Genomic DNA, 19,433 nt, shown 5'->3' with positions numbered 1-19,433 from the left:
GTAATCCAGAAAAAAGAGAGGGATTTTTGTTTTATCAGCATTGTTTAAGAACTAAGATCCTTTAATTATCACACTGTACCAATAGTCTGCTACCAATTTACCGACAAAGCGGTTCAGGTCTTAAACTGACAATTTACCCTACTGACAGAGAAAGATAGATTGATGAAGTGTCTAGCCAACAAGCAAATACACCAAATTTGATTTTGAGGCTACTTGTTGTCACCACTAGATAAAGTTTCTTGGCTGCCCAAGTAAAAGCATGTGGAACTTGTATAACACCTTTCAATCAAACCTATGAAAGCATAGAACACAGGTCTAAAAAAGAAAAGGGTGCAATGATGAATTAAGGCTAAACTGGACCCATATCCAGTAAGCTTTTGGGACTTTTGGACAGACTGTTTCTTCCAGATTAACCTTGGGAGACGCTATCTCTGGCCCCCAGATAGACACTTACCTTACATAAATTAATAATTAATTAAGTCTCCCAATAGCTCAATGAAAGAAGTAAGTAGCATCACATCGGTTTTATAGGGAAATTACAGTGGGAGACCTTAAAAGGAATATTTTTTGCAGTACTGAACTTATAACTGTAAATTGGTGTACCTTCCTATACAGTAATTACCATTAAAAACCAGCATTTATCCATATTAGTCTGACCGTGGTAACTGAGATTATACCAGTTTTACCATATAGTTGGCATAGGAGCTATCTCTGATAATCATTGGCAGTTGTTCATTTTCTTTTTTAATGATTTCTGCTATACTTAGACTATAATATCCTGGTGATGTGTTTTTATTGCAGCAAGATAAATGGTCTCCTACTCTTTCTTACCTTAAACTCTTGCCCACTGAAGTCAATGAGATTAATTGTCTGAAGAAAGATTACTTACCAGAGTAAAGGTTGCAGGATCTGGCCCTACATAAACCACCCACTACTGAAAGGCAGTCTCCTCTGAGGTAGAATGCAGCAGCTGCTTAGCAGCTCGCTACAATGCTTTGCAAGAGTTTAGTGCCAGAACAGTAAACAAGGACAGTGGGTAAAACCTAGTTCTAAAGTAAAAGCTAACTTTGACTTGCACTGTGGAAGGTAGAAGCTCGGAAATCTGATTGTATCTGGCAAAAATTGGTGGCATTTTGATAAGGCCAGTTGGCAGGAAGATGTAAAAGAACCCAAGTGAGTGACGTTTCTGTTTGTGGGATACAAGTGAGCTTATAGCAAACATTCTACTCTGGGTGTCCCTTCCAACTTACTGCCTCCACACAGCTGCTCGTTTTCAGTATTGGCCATGGGTTGGAGTGGGTTAGCTAACCACTGAAAAAGTCAATTGCTGATTGTCTTTGGAAAAAAGACATACATCAGATTTGGCACACCAGCTATCTGGCACACTGCACCATACTACTGTGTTTTGTAAAGGATTTTTTATACAGGCTATTTTAAAACACTTTGCAGACTTAAATAATATTGTAATAGTAGAGGGAGGAATTGAAAGTTCAAGGCAAGAGAAGAAAAGGCAGTCTTCAGCTGAGATTTGGAAAGAGACAAATTGGTGAGATAGAGAGATTCAGGAAGGTGATCACACATACGGCAGAAGCTGCAAGAAGGAGGCTCCTTCTCTGTTGGCTAGATAAGATTGAGTGAAGAGACCTAGAAAGAGGCAAGAGCTAAATGAGGAGAGGAGAGTGGGGAGATCTTTGAGGTGAGATGACATAAATCCAGGGAGGGTCTGTGGGTTGTATTTTTTTTTTTTAAAGAGGAGTGACGTTTTGAATGGATACTGAAAAACTGGGGAGCCGATGGATTTCTCTGAGTGGTTGCATGCCACCTTTGCTTCTGGATATATACCGGGGTAGGCAACCTATGGCACACGTGCCACAGGCGGCACTCAAGCTGATTTTCAGTGACACTCACACTGCCTGGTTCCTGGCCACTGGTCTGGGGAGCTCTGCATTTTAATTTAATTTTAAATGAAGCTTCTTAAACATTTTTAAAACCTTATTTACTTTACATACAACAAGAGTTTAGTTATATATTATAGACATATAGAAAGAGACCTTCTAAAAACGTTAAAATGTATTACTGGCATGTGAAACCTTAAATCAGAGTGAATAAATGAAGACTCGGTACACCACTTCTGAAAGGTTGCCAACCCCTGATATATACTATAGACCAGATTCTCTGGCCTGTTCTACTCCCTTTGAGCCACTTGAATGGTGCAAAGAGTGTGGTGACTGACTATATCTCCCCTGCTTGGGGGTACCTCACAATATGAGGGAATCCCCTGTGGGTATAAAGCTGGCACCTATGCTTTACTTCCTGCAACCTCCAGTGTAGGGGGTGTGTCAGGGGTGGCTGATAAAAATTAGAGCAGCCCCCAGACTAATCTAACCTGTGCTGGGGCAGAAAATCAGGTGGCCATGTCTTTGTGCTGTATTCTATGGAAGCTGGACATGGCAGAGAATCTTGCCTTGTATGCCCAATTTATGTCACAATAATGTGGGGTGTACTTTGTCATCACAGGATAGAATTAGCTATGTAACCTTTAATTGTGTTTTCTTTACAGATGAGTTTTTGTACCACCTTTGTTAACACATCATATATAAATCCATGTGTTCAAAAAACATGAGTCAGGCTCTAGAAGTCATGAGATTGTCCTAAAAATAATACCTTTGGGGATCTTCTTTGTTGCCTTTATCTGCCTGATTTTTGAGTCTCTGGGGTACACTGTTTCAAGCTTTTCTTTGCAACCATGAGAGCAAGAAACTCATTGTATTTAAAATCTGACCTGAGGCTCTCACATGATCACGACTCCAGGAGCTGGGGCTTTAAGTAAAACAACAAATATGGCAAGACTCGTGATGAAATAGTGAGAGCTGGCCATACGTAATGAGTCAAAGTAAGAGCATTTGTATTTCGTGTAGAACAGAGGTTTTCAATCTGTGGTCTGTGGACCCCTGGGGAATCTTCAGACTATGTCTAAGATTTCCAAAGGGGTCTGCACCACCATTCGAAAATTTTTCCGGTCCACAAATGAAAAAAGGCTGATTTAGAAAATGGTTTTAATGGATTGCCAACATTGTTTAGTGATTTTTCAAAAGCTGCTGCAATGTATTTACAAAAAATAAGTCTTTACCAGTCAGCTGACTAAGAATTATGAAGTCTTTTATGGCATTCTGGGGCTACTGTCATTGATTTAAAAAAAAAGGGGGGGGGCAACAAAATGGAATTGTTTCATGCCATAGACTAGTAATGATTTCAAGAAGTTTGGAGATTCCAAAAGATATAGGGTTTTTCTGGCAGGAACAGTCCCCAACAATTTCTTATCTTTCTGCAATGACAAGGAGATAAGATGATTGTTCAGTATTACCTCATGATCTTGTTCTAGAACAATGGTACAAAAGTATAGTTTCAGAAATGTTTCTGAGCGTGTGACTCTCCATTTCATTGGCAGAGGCAGGTTTTGCATCCTGATTTTTGTTACGCATTATGTGAGCAGAGAATGAAGGAAAAAGGAGCAGTGCTGAGACCCATATTAATAATTTATGGATGTATCATTTTAAAGTGACACTGAGCAAGAGAGACAAGGACAATTCACTAATCACACCTCTACCCCAAAGTAGCCAATTTAATGACAGCAACTGGGTGAGCAGCAGCTCAGGAAGAGTGCAAGGTACCTTAGTGCTAGTATTGAGCAAGCTGCAAAGTCAAACCTGGCTCTGAACTTCCCTTAAGTTCATGAGTATTTGGATCTGGGGATTTGGTTGGGTCCATTATACAGATAGGAGCAGCTACAAAGTCTGGATCTGAATTTCTCAGTGTATCTGTGTGTCTGAAGCTTGGCTTTTGTTCGTACCAATCTCTGCTGTTTAAGTTGAATGCTATGCAATTATTCACCATGGAGAAGTGTCATGGCATTCATCAGCATCCCCACAATAACAAAAACATGTGCAGTGAAATTTTATTTGGGGTCAGAACCTGAGATCTTCTGGCTTGACTTCTCTTCAGCCAGAAATTCTTAAGCATGTCCAAAGGAAGAACCAGAACCAGTTCCTAAATCACTAACCTGTTAAAAATCCTAATTTAGGGACCGATTCTCATCTCACACCAAATCAGGAGTAACTCCACTACAGTTAGTGGAGGAACTAACATACCACCAATGTGACAATGGAATTTGGCTCCAGGCCCTTACTCATAACCATTTCAAGGAGGAATACAAGGTTAAACTGAGAGCCAAATTTGGCCCTAAAACTATATCCCTATCACATAAGAATTAAAATGTTTTCAAAGTGAGCAAAACGGGAGATTTTTTAAGACCAAACTTTATGGTGATGTTTTTAGATATTTTCCATAGAAGAGAAAATCAGGAAATTACAGCCCAATCCAAATGTTGATGATTCACTTTAGAAAATGCCTCCCTTAATAAAAAAAAAAAAGTCAGTTTATTGCAAAAGATCTTTAGTGCTGCTGATCCGCTGCTACTAGGTATTAACACCACCTGTTGGAGGTCTGGTCCAGGGGACAATATCCGCACCTTCCAGGCTGTGCATGATTCCAAAGGCTGTGGTTGCCGGCTGAATGGCAAACTGACCTCCCAGGGATGAGGTCCATAGCAGGAAGTAGCAGAGACCTTCAGGAGGCCAGTGAGAGCTGTAAATGAGCTCAGTGCCTCCCACTGCCTCAGCTCCTTAAGCTGTAGCCACTTTTGAGTCTGTATAACCTACTGAAGTCACTCTGGGAGCAATTCCTTCTCCCTTCTACATGGGTGCAGGACTGGAGGTGGCTGGATTCCAGGCCCAGCTTTCTTTCTCTGTTCTCTAAATAAGGAAAACCTTTTGTTGCTGGCATGAGCAGGGCAATCCCACCCGAACAGCTTTAAAGAGAGTGTTTGTGGGGGCCTCTACCTCTGTTCACTAGAGCAACAATAGGGACATTCACTTTCTCCATTATGAAAGTTGAGGGCTCCTTTGCTCCATCGTCACTTTGTCTAGGGTGAACAGCAAGACAATCTTTGACTCGATGGTCCTCTACTCTTCCCTGTGGCTCAGCTTCAGCCAAGGATACATCTTCAGGGCAGAATGACCTTTTAAAATTCTTCCTTAGCTGACTGAACATCAAGGACTCTGTATTAGGATGCAGGCAATGCAATGAGTGTGCTCAATCTGTTCCCATCCCTCGTCCCAGTGTTATTCCCCTGGGGCAGTCATAGGCAGCTGCATAATACCTAGGCCTAGCAATACATAGCCTCAGCTGAGGGAGAAGTCCCCCCTCAAAATGAGGAGCAGCCTCTGCAGCTGCATATGTAGGGAGACCTAAGGTGCTTCCTTGGGGCAGCAGCCACAAAGGCTGCTTTCTGCTGGATAGGGTCCTTATTCTTTAATCATTAGCAATAATGAGGTTTTTGTCATATGAAAAAAAAAAGAAAAAAAAAGGAAAGACAGAAAAGAAAAAAAAAAGAAAAGAAAAAGAAAAGATTGGGAATAGTTGGGATTATCTCTGTGCCGTCTCTCAGGTCCAGTGACAACATGACTACAATGGGCAGCTTTCAGAACTGCATATGGTCTTCCTTCCGAGGGAGTTGATTAAGCGACTCCGGATGAAATTGAAATCCTGTGATTTGACCTTTGTCTGGCCTGGGAGGGCTGCAATTCGCATAACAATTTCCTTTTGTTCTTTGTTTGGAGTTATTAATCCAACATGAGCCTCGAATTAATCAGGGGTAGTGCGTTGTTACATTTCTAATTCGCAGCTCCACTGCTTGTGTCTTTTTTAATTAAGGCCGAATGATAGCAGGCCCTAGCCCCTGATTGCAACACTTACTAACCACACATTGAGGGATGAAGAGGCTAAATAGGCAGAATGAGATTACTTCAAGGTTTCACTTAATTGTTTTCTTCCTTTAAGTAAAGAGCATTGAACGAACATTGTTAATTCCAGGCTGGGAGTATTTCTTTTATACGTGTGTGTGTTAGGGTGGGGGAGGTTAGGACGGTTGCAATGAGGACTCTGAGATCTAATGGCTTATGGGTTTGTAAAATTGAAGCTCTTGGTTATTGATTTAAATCATTCCTCCTATGTCCCCTGGGAGCTAAGGGTGGAGGGAGAAGGAAAAGAGTTGACGAACATTAAACTTCAGTTAGTGATGTGGATTTGCTTTTATCAGGTTTGACCCCTTTTGTTTATGTAGATTTTTGTTGTTGTATGTTTGCTGAAGGTTCAAAGGTGGGAAATACAAGAAGACTGACTAGTAAGGCAATGTACTGAGAGATACTAATCTCCTCAAAGCTTCACAATAGTAATAATGGTAATTAATAAAATCAAGGCAAGCCAGTAGTATCACACAGCAGGTTTTGTTCATGCTGAAGAATGTGTGAATAATATTTCAAAAGCTGTTTGTAAATTTTTTATTGTTGGAACTGCTCAGGGCCGCAAAGACCCAGGTGTAGATGATCTCAGTTAGATTTGTTCTGTGGAAATGAATCTGTGCCAGGCACTCACTGCACGAGAAAATACAGGCAATAGGAGCCTGATTCTGCCATCTTTACTCACATGAGTGGTTTCATTGAGTTTGAATAAGGATTATTCCATATGAATAAAGGTTGCAGGATCAGACCCAACATTGGTGCCTTGTCCGCAGAGTGGATGAGTGGATTTTGGAATGGATATAAATTTATGGGGAAGGGTTAATGCTTACAGTCCATAGGTCCTGGACTTAGGGGTGCTGAGGGTGTTGCTGCACCCCTTGGTTTGAAGTGGTTTCCATTGTATACAGGGTTTACGGTTTGGTTCAATGGCTCTCAGCACCCTCATTCTACAAATTGTTCCAGCCCCCATACAGTCCCAATTCTGCAGTTGTTGCATGTGCAGAATTCCCATTCATTTCAGCATGTGTTGTCTGCTTGTAAACACTAAGATATCTAGCTCTGTAGTTGCCAGGAACTAACTCTTCCAGGGTTATTTAATTTCTGCAAAGAGGTGGGGTGGAGGGGGAAAGTACTTGTATGAAATAGTTATGATTTATGTCACTGTTGATCACACAAGCTCATACAGATGCAGAACTAGCATTCTAGCCCCGTTATGTGACTATAGTATTGCATTTCTAAAGTCTGCATATGCTGTGGCTGTTTCATGCTGGATTACCTAAGAACGCGATGGTAAAACCTCTAGATGGGTTCAGTGAAAGAAGTGTACAAACTCCAAAGGAGAAAGTGCTCCAGGTAAAAGCTTATTTCTGTCTTTAGAAGTCTATATTGTACACGGAGTTGGCTTTGTTAAACGAGCATGAAAAGGACAGGCTATGTCCAGGCTTGCATAGAAATTCGTGCACTTCTTTGAAAGCAACAAGTAAACAAACCACTGTTCTTCTCCCCTCAAAGACTTTGGATCAGATGTTGGTGTAAATCAGCATAGCTCTATTTCTCTCAGTGGGACTATGCTGATTTACACCAACTCAGGGTCTGGCACTTCACTGTTCATTCTATACAGTGTATATATAATATATACAGTGGCATGTTCTGTACATAAATATGTGAGCAGAGGGCTCCAATAGCCTTTGCGCTCATATAGCCAAAGCCTGAGTATGGTCTATATTGTCTTCTCGGGTTATGTATGCTCTAATCCTGTGAGGTGCTGAATGCCAACTACAACTCCCATTCAGGAGAATAGGAGTTGATGGTATTGTCATTGAAGTCAATGAAATTTAAGGGTAGTCAGAACTCTTGTAATGAGGGCGTTCTTACTTGTAATTCCGATTCATACACCTCAGTCAGTCTCTGGGGGTCAGAGTCTGATGCCCTGGTATTGAGCAGTACCTGACTTCACAAGTAGTTCCACTGAATCATACTGTGGGTGCACTAAGTACTACTCAGTATGTGTAACTATGTCAGAATCTGGCCCTCAATTATTTGTTTTGAATTTCCTCTGCCATTTGTGTGCTCTAAATATTTCACATATGTCCATCTTGGTCTCTTTTTTTCTGGAAGTTTGCAAAATAAGGAACATTTGTTCACCATATTCAGTTTCAGGATTGAAATCTACTTTGAGCTCATCTCTTTACTTTTTAAATGTGTGTTTCTTTTTAATTATGCTTTCAAGGCTATTTTGTTGATGGACATTCTTATTTAAGGAGCCATATTACGTGGCGAATAGGCAGTAGGTTGAATGAATAACAGTAGCCCCATTTTGTTTGTTGTGTGGGCTGTTTGGGATAAGATCTTAAAAATCTATGTTCAGTGTGTTGTGTGTTGTTTTTAAGATCCTATGGCATTCTTCATAACAATAGAGTCTGGGTGCTCTTGTCCAAAATTCCCTATCCTGATTCTTGTGGAGCAAACTCTTCATCATTTGTATTTTCAGCTGCTGTCCTTTACCTCGGAAGTGGACGTTTTTCTGTGTGTGCTATGCATATATTTTCAGCACTTTGAGAGTCTTCAGAATGAAAGGTGCTATATAAATATATGACGTTGTTATAGTAATTTGTTGGATGGTTATGCCCCATAATAGAGTATGGTATTTTTGAAGCATTTTGTTAAACAAAGAAAACTAGATATCCTTTCTACAGTTGTCAGTGGCTGGTTTGCTCTCTCTGTAACATGTCATTGCAGATTCCTTTTAATTACTCTATCAAGGGTGTTAGGCGTCTTGCCATACTCAGGAGCCAAAGGGCTGAGGGGCTACTGTTTTTTCTATCTGTGCCCAATGTGTTTTTAGTCTGCAGTTATTTATGGACAGTCCATTGGTCAATAGTTCTCAAGTACACACAGCTGTAATCTACACAGTTACTAGCCCACAAATAAACAAGGGGCTACTTTTGTTATTGCTGCCTCTGTCATTCCTGGCAGCTTTAGACAATCTGTTGCCATTTATGGCAACATGTCACTAGACTTTTGTTCATTTGGGCTTTTTTTTTTTTTTTTTAATTTACACTTTGCCATAATCCAAATTCATACAGAGCACGGGGATGTGCTCCTCGGGTCACTGGTGACAAATTTGCCCCTGTGCGGCATAATGTCAGATATCAGCCAGAGAATGTCAACCATTGGTCCAAAATGTGGGGTCGGTGCTGTTGTTACTTATCATGAAATTGGTGACAAGTTGGCCCTGGCCTATTATTTCTTGTGTTCTCTCTTCTTTTGGACATAAGGTAGAGATTACTATTAATGGTTCTTTTAGTTTCTAGGAGCTCCTCCCACTGTGCTGTCTCACTGTGATCCCCCCCCTCCCCCCCGCCCTTTCCTGGTTGAATGGTTGGCTTTGATGTCACACAAGAGAATACTGTTGGCTAACAGTCTAGAGGCTGCTTCATTTGAGCTAACCACCACATGAAAACAAATGTGATCCATCATATTTCATTAACTAGCTGCCCCCTGTTCGGATGCCCTTTTTTGATGTCAGAGCGCATCCTGACAGAAATAAAAAAGATATGTGTGATTAAGACCAGTAATAATACTTATTGCATTGTATTGTAAATTACCTTTCGGGGCCCCGCTACTTTATCAGCCCCACTGGCTTTGGCTCGGGTACATTTTTGACTACTCTGTATATACAGTGTATTAGCGCAATGGAGATCATTATGTGGCCTGTATTTGAGTCATTTTTATTTAAGATGCCAAACAATAAGCTGTTGATTGGGGGAACAAGAGGCGAACAATAATGTTCTGTGTCACATAATATACCACCATTTTCCAGCTTTGCTTTAGAAGGGCCCTCTTTATTGTTTTTGTATAAAAATGGTTCTTAGGAGGAGGAATATTTTGCTGAGGTATGTCATTATTTTGCAAATTTCTATTATCTCATCATGTTGTCTTCATTGTAAATTGCAGCTAATTAGGAACCTAGTTAGAGCCCCAGCTTTGAGGCTGGCTTTTTTGTGAAAAGAGCCCACCGATTACTGCACTACAAGAGAGGAAGGGAGAGAAAAAGGAGATTAATCTGGTTACCTAGGCGACACTCGCTTCCATCTGCGAGGAACAATACATTTTTGTTTCCTTGGCTCAGTTCAGATCTGTTTTGTTTAGGGGGAAAAAAAAGAGAGAGAGAGAGAGAGAACGTAGCCCCACAACAATGCTGAATTCTGTCTAGCCCCGGCTTACCGGCTTCGATTCCTCTGCAAGTTAAGGGTCCCAGGGGAGTGGGAAGATGAAAGAGATAAGCTCCAAAGTTGTCAAAGGTCATGACCTTGCCACACAAAGCCAGCAGTTTTACTTCTAAATCCCCTTCTCCCAAAAAGCACTTAATGAAATAATATACTGTGCTTCTCAACACCCCGTAGCCTTTATTAAGCAGCAAGGCCCCCGAGATTGTGAATTTAAGGAGTCATTTAAAACTTCTGACTAAACTGTCAGTGACAGCTTCTACGGTAGATGGGCTATTTTTCTGTGTGCGAGACAACTTTTTTTTTCAGTGTCTCCTGTAAGTGGCAACGTAGTTTCCCTGACACACATTTTGTGACTGCATTTGCACAAAAGGTGGAGGTCTGTGAATACAGGACGGTCTGCTTTATTTTAAAAAAAAATTCTCCTTCAGTTACCTTCACAGGGTCGTGGTTTAAAAGAAGAAACTAACCTGTGTCTTCTGTCGTGCTTCAAATTATTAAGCCTTTCCATGACTGTTGCACACAATAGACAATGCAGTCATGTTATTGGCTTCTTTTTATGTAGCTTGCCATAGAAAGGGCTGAGGTAATAACCAGAGCTGATAGAGCCTGGCTAAAATGCTCAGAAAGGCTCAGAAGCCCTTGAACTGAATTGGCTAAATCCACAGTCTTTTGATAAGCAAAATGCTTTCTCCAGGTGTTATGCCATCATGTATAATGTTTTGCTATCTGGTGGTGTTATGGATTATGACATAAAGTCACAAAAATATTGAAGTTACTGGTTTTAGCTTATCTGAGCTTTCAAACCTGGTCGACTGATCAAATCAGAACAAGTATCAGGCTAACAACCCTACAATCCCCACTTTGTGTTGTACTAAAGTACTGTTCTATATTTCCTTCTCTGGAACAAGCTCTTAAAGGCTGTCTCAGTGATGATGCTTGTCTCTCTTTGACTGGGAATGACAGTCATCAAATTTGAAAATACAAATGTGCAGTTGGGATGAAGGAAGGTACCGGACTTATTTAGTATATATGCAGAGAAGCAACAATGAGCTTGGAGTTAAAGCATGGGACTAGGAGTCAGGAGATCAGAGTTCTATTTCTGGTCTGTCACAGGCTTTCTGTGAAACCTTAGGAAATTCACTCAACCTATTTATGCCTCGGTTTTTCTTTTTCTAAAATGAGGATGTGCGATGGGTTTTGACCCTGCACGGAGATGAGGGGAGTGAAGGAACAGTACTGGGCCAAGAGGGCCCCACCCCTTAGCAACTAAACAGGGCCCCAGCTGAAGTTCGTGGGAGCATTGCCATGAACTTGAAGGTAAGCAGAATCAACCCAATCAACACTAAACTGGGAGGAGTGGTAGATACGCTGGAGGGTAGGGATAGGATTCAGAGGGACCTAGACAAATTAGAGGATTGGGCCAAAAGAAACCTGATGAGGTTCAACAAGGACAAGTGCAGAGTCCTGCGCTTAGGACGGAAGAATCCCATGCACTGTTACAGATTAGGGACCGAATGGCTAGGCAGCAGTTCTGCAGAAAATGACCTAAGGGTTACAGTGGATGAGAAGCTGGATATGAGTCAACAGTGTGCCCTTGTTGCCAAGAAGGCTAATGGCATTTTGGGCTGTATAAGTAGGGGCATTGCAAGCAGATCGAGGGACATGATCATTCCCTTCTATTCGACATTGATGAGGCCTCATCTGGAGTACTGTGTCCAGTTTTGGACCCCATACTACAAGAAAGATGTGGAAAAATTGGAAAGAGTCCAGCGGAGGGCAACAAAAATTATTAGGGGGCTGGAGCACATGACTTATGAGGAGAGACTGAGGGAACTAGGATTGTTTAGTCTGCAGAAGAGAAGAATGAGAGGGGATTTGATAGCTGCTTTCAACTATCTGAAAGGGGGTTCCAAAGAGGATGGATCTAGACTATTCTCAGTGGTACCAGATGACAGAACAAGGAGTAATAGTCTCAAGTTACAGTGGGGGAGGGTTAGGTTGGATATTAGGAAAAACTTTTTCACTAGGAGAGTGGTGAAACACTGGAATGGGTTATCTAGGGAGGTGATGGAATCTCTTTCCTTAGAGGTTTTTAAGGCCCGGCTTGACAAAGCCCTGGCTGGGATGATTTAGTTGGGAATTGGTCCTGCTTTGAGCAGGGGGTTGGACTAGATGACCTCTTGAGGTCCCTTCCAATCCTGATATTCTATGACTCTATATTCTATGAACTGTAGAGCATGGTCCACATGGAAGATCTGCTCAAAAGGAGTCTCTGACAGTCAGGCAGTGAAAGAGAGTGAAGAATTGGCTGTCTGAACAGAGGAAGACAGTTTGCAGCTTCTGGGGACAAAGCAATTCACAGGAGAGTGTCTGGACCATGGGTAAGACCCAAACAGAATGATAGGGGCCCGCCCCTTTTCCCTCTCCTACTCTCTGCTGAAGGAGAATAACTGGACAGTAGAGAGTGTCAGCTGAGAAATGCCTAGTTGACTGACTGAGCTGCTGGGACTGATTGGGAACTTCCGCTGGGGGAAAGTGGTCTGTGCCCATACCTCAAACTGAAGAGCGAGCAATGGAGGTAGAAAACAGCCCCGGGGAGGCTGGGTCGGGTGCATCTGGAAGGGGTAACCAAGACATTCCACACCTCTCCACCTTGGGCATTGGGATGGGACTCTCTTTCCCCCACTATTGGAGAGGACCCAAAAGTTGTTTAAAAATCCATGATAATACTGTGTACTAAATTAGAGCAGGAAGCAAAGAATTCCATATCCACTTTGAACTAAGTTGCAATTTGGCAGGACTTTAACATCCCTGCTCCTATGGAAGGTCCCTGGGAGTTTTAATAGCCATGAGTGGTCAAGGCCACAGTTTTACGTTTTATTCAACAAATTTCAGGTGACGGGGTATGTACAGAACCCACAACCAGATAAGCAGAGCCCCTGCAGTGAGAAAAGGGAGGCAGATTCACTGCTACTGGGAGACACTGTCTAGGCTACCAATCATGGAATGGGGGGACCCTCCAGCAAAAATTGACAAGGAGTAGGAAATAAAGAGGAGGTTAGGTTTATAGTAGTAGTAGGAGGAGGACTTTCTAGCCTGACCAGGTAGTTCTTGGTTTAAGGGTTTAGGAATGGTTTAGGAAGCCCTGGAATCAAAAAACAAACAGAAGACTTTGAGGAAGAGATTCAGAGCCAGTCCCCAAAGTAACCTAGAGAATGAGGCTGTGGCTGGGTTCTGAAGCAGCTGAGGGGGAGAAACGGTTTAGAGAGATTTTGGAACTACCAATAAGAAAAGGCCAGTATCTGCCTCAATCCTGCTAAAATGGTAGGGCTAAAATGTTTAGTGGGAATTTTGTTCTGTCATTCTAATAACTAGGAATTCTAATTCTGCCTAAAGTACAGGCCTAGCTCTATTTAATTTCCCTGAAATGAAGGACTATATAGGATATTCCTAGGCTGGAGACTGGAAAAGTCCCTTGACTGTCTTATGCCCTGACACCTGAATGCACAGTTGCTGTAGCCCTGCCTGGAAGGCCTTTTTATTATATATGTATATAGATCCAGCTGATGTTTGAGACTACTTAGTGTCCCAGCAGGTGTTTTGAGAAGTGCAAAAAACTGCACTGCAGCCTGTCTGCTATCATGCAGCAGTGCCAACAGAACAGCACCACCCAAAATAACATTGAGGCTTTGGTTCAGGAGTGTCTCACAGAGAATAGTGCCACAAATGCTGCTACTTGCAGTGCATGGTGTTTCTCTGGGAGGTCTCTCATCTCAGTACTAATCAGGACCAACCCAACTTAACTTGTGAAATTGACAAGACCACACCGAGGGGTAGACTTATTGCATCATTCTCATCCTATGCTATATGTTAGCATGAATAACTCATGCTGCTGTAATTTTATGTTATATTTTGACAGCTGTACAGGAAGTTGGATGCAGTAAGAGAGAGCTGTCTCAGTCCTAATGAGTTTATAGTGACATGAATCACTTGGTAGGCTCTACAAAAGGTTCCCAGCCAGCACACCATCTTAGCACATCCAGCCATAGCACTTCAGCTCAAACTAGTTTACTACCATTTATTCTCAGATTTTTTGTTGTTGTTGTTCTATAGTGCAGTTTCCTCTCACTCCCACCCCATTACCATAAGTTCTGTATGGGAATGTGTGAACTGGGTCAGGTAACGTAAGAACTGATGCAGACATTCAGCCAAAGCCTGAACCAAAACCTGACCTTTTCCGAGGTTTGAAAAGGTTTTGTTAACGTCATTGTTCATGTGCCTTGGGACTTCTTGCCATCATGTTAGTCCTGTAATAATGATAGTGGCCTCTTTTTAAAATGCTTTGAGATCTAGAGATGTAAAGTGTTATACAAGAGTTAGATATTATCATTATTATTTATTTATTACCACTATGGGAGAAACTCAGGTATATCCAGCTTGTCTGAAACCAGTAAGTACCATACGTTTTGTGAGTCCAATCTCATGAGTTTCCAAACCTGATTTCCAGCCACAAAATTCAAATAACCCTTCATCCTTTGGGACAGAACCTCAGCTGATGTAAATTGGCATAGGTCCATTGAAGTCAATGGTGCTATGCTGATTTACACCATTTGAGGGTCTGGCCTTTAATCTATCTGTTTTGTTATTATATGGCCACTCCCATTATAGTATATGTGCACCCAGTGAACTTTTTGATGCTCTTCCAAAGAACACTGCCAAGCTTTTTGATTAGCAGTGGGTTTTGACCAAACCCCTGAGGCTGAACATCATCAAATTTGGGGACGTTTGAATTCAGATCAATCTTTTCATGTGGCCTCTAACTTTCTATGAAGAACCAAGCCAGGATCCTAGCTCAAGACTCTTAAACTTGGTATCGAGGTCTGAAATCTACAGTTTTGGGCCCAACTCTACTGTAGAGGTGATCTCATCACTAGTTATTATTCATCAAGAATAAAGCTTGGTCTTAACCCCAAATGGCAGGTAAAATGATAACTGACAAAAGGGAGAGAGATAATGGGCCCTGATGCTATTATAATAGCTACGTTCCTAAGCTCTGGATGTTCCGAAACATCAGAATAAGGTCAGTTAGAGAAGACGTGCTGTTCTGTGCAATATCTTTAGGAAACTGTCCATCATAGGGACATACCCAAGAGATTAGCCTGATGTGAAGTACTACGGCATACCACCGTGAGGGGAAAACAGTGATGCTGTTCCATAATGCCAAGATGGCTTTTCCTCACCAAATCCTGTTCTGAATAAATATTGAAAGGACTAAGGTCTGTGTTAGATATATTACAAACTAAGGAACTTGCAGTATGTCTTTCTCAGAGAGGTACTGAGCAGGTGGGAGGGCAGGGGAGTTTGTGACCCTGGTTCCAGCATTTGCTGGGACTACTCTTACAGTCCCTTTGAAGCAGTGTGAATTTTGCCTGAGCAAGTATGGAGGGAGAACTGCAGACTGCTCTGAGTTAGACCCCATCTACACTAAAACTGCAATGCTGTTGGTTACAGTAATGGTTCTCTATAGACCTGTTTAAAATGTGGTTCCATTTATTATTATTGACTAGACCTAATGATGTTTTAGCCATGTTTGGGAATCATGCTAAAACACTGGTCACTGTTTAGGGACATGGCTAATATCTTATCTATTTCTACTACAAAATGGAATCATTTTGTAACCATTTTGGTGGTGGGAGAGGAATAATGTTATAACAGAGTCCTGGATATGACTGACGTTTTAGCGCAGATGGGCCCTTCGAGGTAAATGTAGTGCTAATGGACCACTTCCTATCTCTCTTTCACACTCTCTCTTTAACATCCTTCTAAATGATTTCCCCCCTTACACTCTCACACGCAAAATCCATCTGCTATTAGCTAGCCAGAAAAGACAGCATAAAACACCTGTGTACCAAATACGCACCACCTGTGTGTATGCCTTTAGCTGATAGCTTTCTAGAACACGTGTCAGTGGCTCAGCTGAGGGTGGGCTGATGAAAGGGCATCAGGAAAATCATTCACAGAGTAATTAGCAAAGTGCTTTTACTTCTTCCTTCCTGTATTTCTGTCAACGGTGTTCTGGTATCAGAATGAGAAGAGTCTTCCTGTTCTCTTTCACCTTTTCCTCTGTGATCATAGAATCATAGAATATCAAGGTTGGAAGGGACCTCAGGAGGTCATCTAGTCCAACCCCCTGCTCAAAGCAGGACCAATCTCCAACAAAATCATCCCAGTCAGGGCTTTGTCAAGCCTGAACTTAAAAACCTCTAAGGAAGGAGATTCCACCACCTCCCTAGGTAACCCAGATCATAAAACTATCCTTCATTTCTCAAGGTTTAATGGGTTTCTTGAAGATCAGAGAGCGTGCTTGTCAGCTGAGTTTTCTCAGGACTGGTCCTAGAGAGTAGTTCAGTCTCGGGGGTTGATTTTTCATTCTGCCTCAACCTCTTTATGATGCTCCAGAGGTGTAAAAGGGGTGTAGAAACAGCTGTAAGGGAAAAATCCATGGTATAAGGGGGCATACCTGGGTGTTGATGAGCCTGTGGAACCAACTCTATGCTGCCTATGCAAATGAAATCCTTCTCTATTAGATCTTGAGACAGTTGACAGATGTGCTCTCCTATTGCATTCATGAAACACACTGTAAAGGGGGAGGACTCACCACCGCAGCGCCTCCTGCTGGCCATCCTAGGAATTAGGTCTCATTTCACCAGAGCGCCCTCATCTAGTGGTGTCTTGCCCATCGTCACTCCCCTGGGTGGCAATGGGGGGGGAGAAGGGTGGGACCCAGGCCTGCCTGCTACTCAGTCCCACCCATTACTCTGGGTCCCAGGCCAGGGACCCTATAGCCAGCAGCCACATACTGCAGCCTTAGCACCTTCTCTGCCCTTGTATCAGGGCCTCAGTCTAGCACCCGTTAGGTCAGAACTCCTTCTTGCTCCCCTGACCCTGACCAGCACTGCTCTGTCCATGGTGGTGTCTCTCTCAACCCTCCTACAGGGCAGCCAGTCCTCCTCCCTTAGCCTCCAGGGGGAGACTACCCCTGTTCTGCTCAGCAGCCTTTCTTATATGGGCCAGCCTGGCCCTGATTGGCTAAGCCTTCTCTCTATTGGCTGGCTCAATACAACTTCTTCTAATTGGTTGGGTTCTGCACAGCCTCCCCAAGGCTGCTTTAACCCTTCTTCTGCCTGTGTGGGACAGCCACCCCACCACACATGCATTTAAAGATCCTTTATAGGGACATCAGTACAATAGAAAATGACTGTACTGGCTACTTAGTTGATATGGTTCACTTTATTAATCTGTAGAATTAAATCACAGTATTGCAGCCCCAAACATTCAAAAACCATAAAGCGGGCTCCAAGAAATCATGAGCTTGGCTTAAAAATCATGGGATTTTTTTTAAAAGAATACATTTTTCATTCTTTTTCTCGTTGTCTTCTGGTTTCTGAGTCTGGGAGGTGGGGAGGTCACTCAAGTCCCTACATTTTTCCAGTTTTTTCTGTGACCACAAGTGCTACAAACTCAGTTGTGTTGTTTTTAATGAAAGCCAAGATCCCTTGATTCCACAAGCTGCAGCTTTGAGAAAAACTCCAAATAGTGCAATACTTGTGGCAAAATGATAGGTGAACCTCAAAAGACTTAAAAATTCAATTTGGTTTGGATAAACACCCTTAAAGTGTGGATTTTTGCCAGCACCAGTCAGTCAGGTTGAGTTTGTAAAATTGATCTGGAAACATCGCAGGTTTTCCCATGAGCTAGCCAGTATTGTACCTCCTGCTTGGGCAGAAATAGCCTGCTGTTTACAAACACACACACGCTTTTTCAGGTAGAGGAGGTGGGGAGGCTTCATTTGCAAGGAAGCACAACACATTATTTTTTAAAGTAGTAGTAAATGGATTGTTTCCCAATGAATATTTCACAGTGCTCTATTTCTATCCCTTCCTAAAGTGATTCCTACAGAGCAGGTGTAAAGAGCCAGTTGAACGTGATTTTTCTGTCTCAAATTACCGCATCTGCTATAGGTCACATAGGCTGAATATAACTGATAGGCCTTAGCAGAATTTTTTTGTTCAAGTTGTTTACTTGGTGCATATGTGAGCTCTTTCTGTAGAAAGAGTGTCATGTCAGCCTTCCCCTTTAAGCCTTGTTCCTGCAAACACTTAGGCACCCATTTAACTTGTAAGCAACAACAGAGGAGCAGAAAAAGTCCTCATAAAGTATTTTAAAGGAATTTAAAGTAAATACATTCAAGACATGGATAATATTGAAAAGAAACTCCATCTCAAAGAGGATTTTTCTTTTAAATAAGGCTCTTTCAATGATGTCATACTGCCAGTATCCTTTTACGTAGGTAATTTGAAGTATTCTCTACCAGTGCCTCTGCTGGACTTGTTCTGTGGCTTTTCATTCTTCAGGCTGTCAGTGTGGAACTTTTCATTGCGCTGAAGTCATTAATAATTGGGAACAAATGTAAAAAGGACATCTTCAAAGATCTTCAAAGAAGAAGGCATGGACACAAAGAGTTAACAAGATTGTTTTATCTTTACTTCAATCAAGAGTGTCTACATGTAATATAACAGAGTTCCCTAAACTGTGGTGATCTTACACACCATGTGCTCTAAGCCTTTGCTATATTAGCTTTATACAATACACACCATCTTACATTTTTTCTGAACAACTCTTTCTGCCACCTCAGGTATATTTCAGCTTTTAAGGAGACTCTTGTTATAGAGAGTTCTTTGCACTATATAACTGTTTCAGCAGCTAGATGTGGCCAGCAAGTCAATAAAACTTACTGTGAATCTTCACATCTTCTGGTGCATTCAACTTTTATGCATCCAGACTGAGGATGATTAAGTTTTTAAAAGTTTGGAGGACTTGACTCTAAGCATTGTTGACAGTTTCAGGAATCGTTGGGCAGCCTGACATAATGTTATTCATGATGAAAGAGCTGTCACTATAGATCAAGAATGGTACCAGAGAGAACCATAAGGCTATGTTTTCAGCATGGGATGTGGGGATTTAGCCGCATGACTTCTATTAATAATGGGAGTTTTGCAGTTAAATTCTTGGGTACCATATTGAAAAAATGCTGAAAACATGCCCCAGAGTGTGGCTTGAATTGCACCTATATCGGCTGCTGTTTGGACATTGAAGATCATCAACTCTGAGCAGCAGCCCTGGTCCCAGTATCCTTCAGGTGCTGCTACAGAGTTGGAGAGCATGTGATAGATGGAGCCAAAGTACATTACTAGTGTGTTTTTTCCTTTCCTCATTTAAGGAGCAGCAAACATATCTCTCTTTAAACCAAAACTCCATATCTGCACAGAGCTATCAAATGTAT

General features: G+C 41.9%; 1 protein-coding gene across 40 annotated transcripts in view; it reads left to right on the top strand.

Moving 5' to 3' along the window:
• Positions 1–19,433, top strand: part of SOX5 (SRY-box transcription factor 5) — an 862,257-nt gene that overhangs the window by 434,097 nt on the left and 408,727 nt on the right. The gene's annotated exons all lie outside the window — the stretch shown is intronic.

The sequence above is a fragment of the Mauremys reevesii genome, linkage group 1 (genome assembly GCF_016161935.1).
Source record: "Mauremys reevesii isolate NIE-2019 linkage group 1, ASM1616193v1, whole genome shotgun sequence".
Classification (NCBI taxonomy): Eukaryota; Metazoa; Chordata; order Testudines; family Geoemydidae; genus Mauremys; species Mauremys reevesii.
The sequence above is the reverse complement of the archived record's forward strand: the minus strand, read 5'-3'. Positions and strand labels throughout refer to the sequence as shown.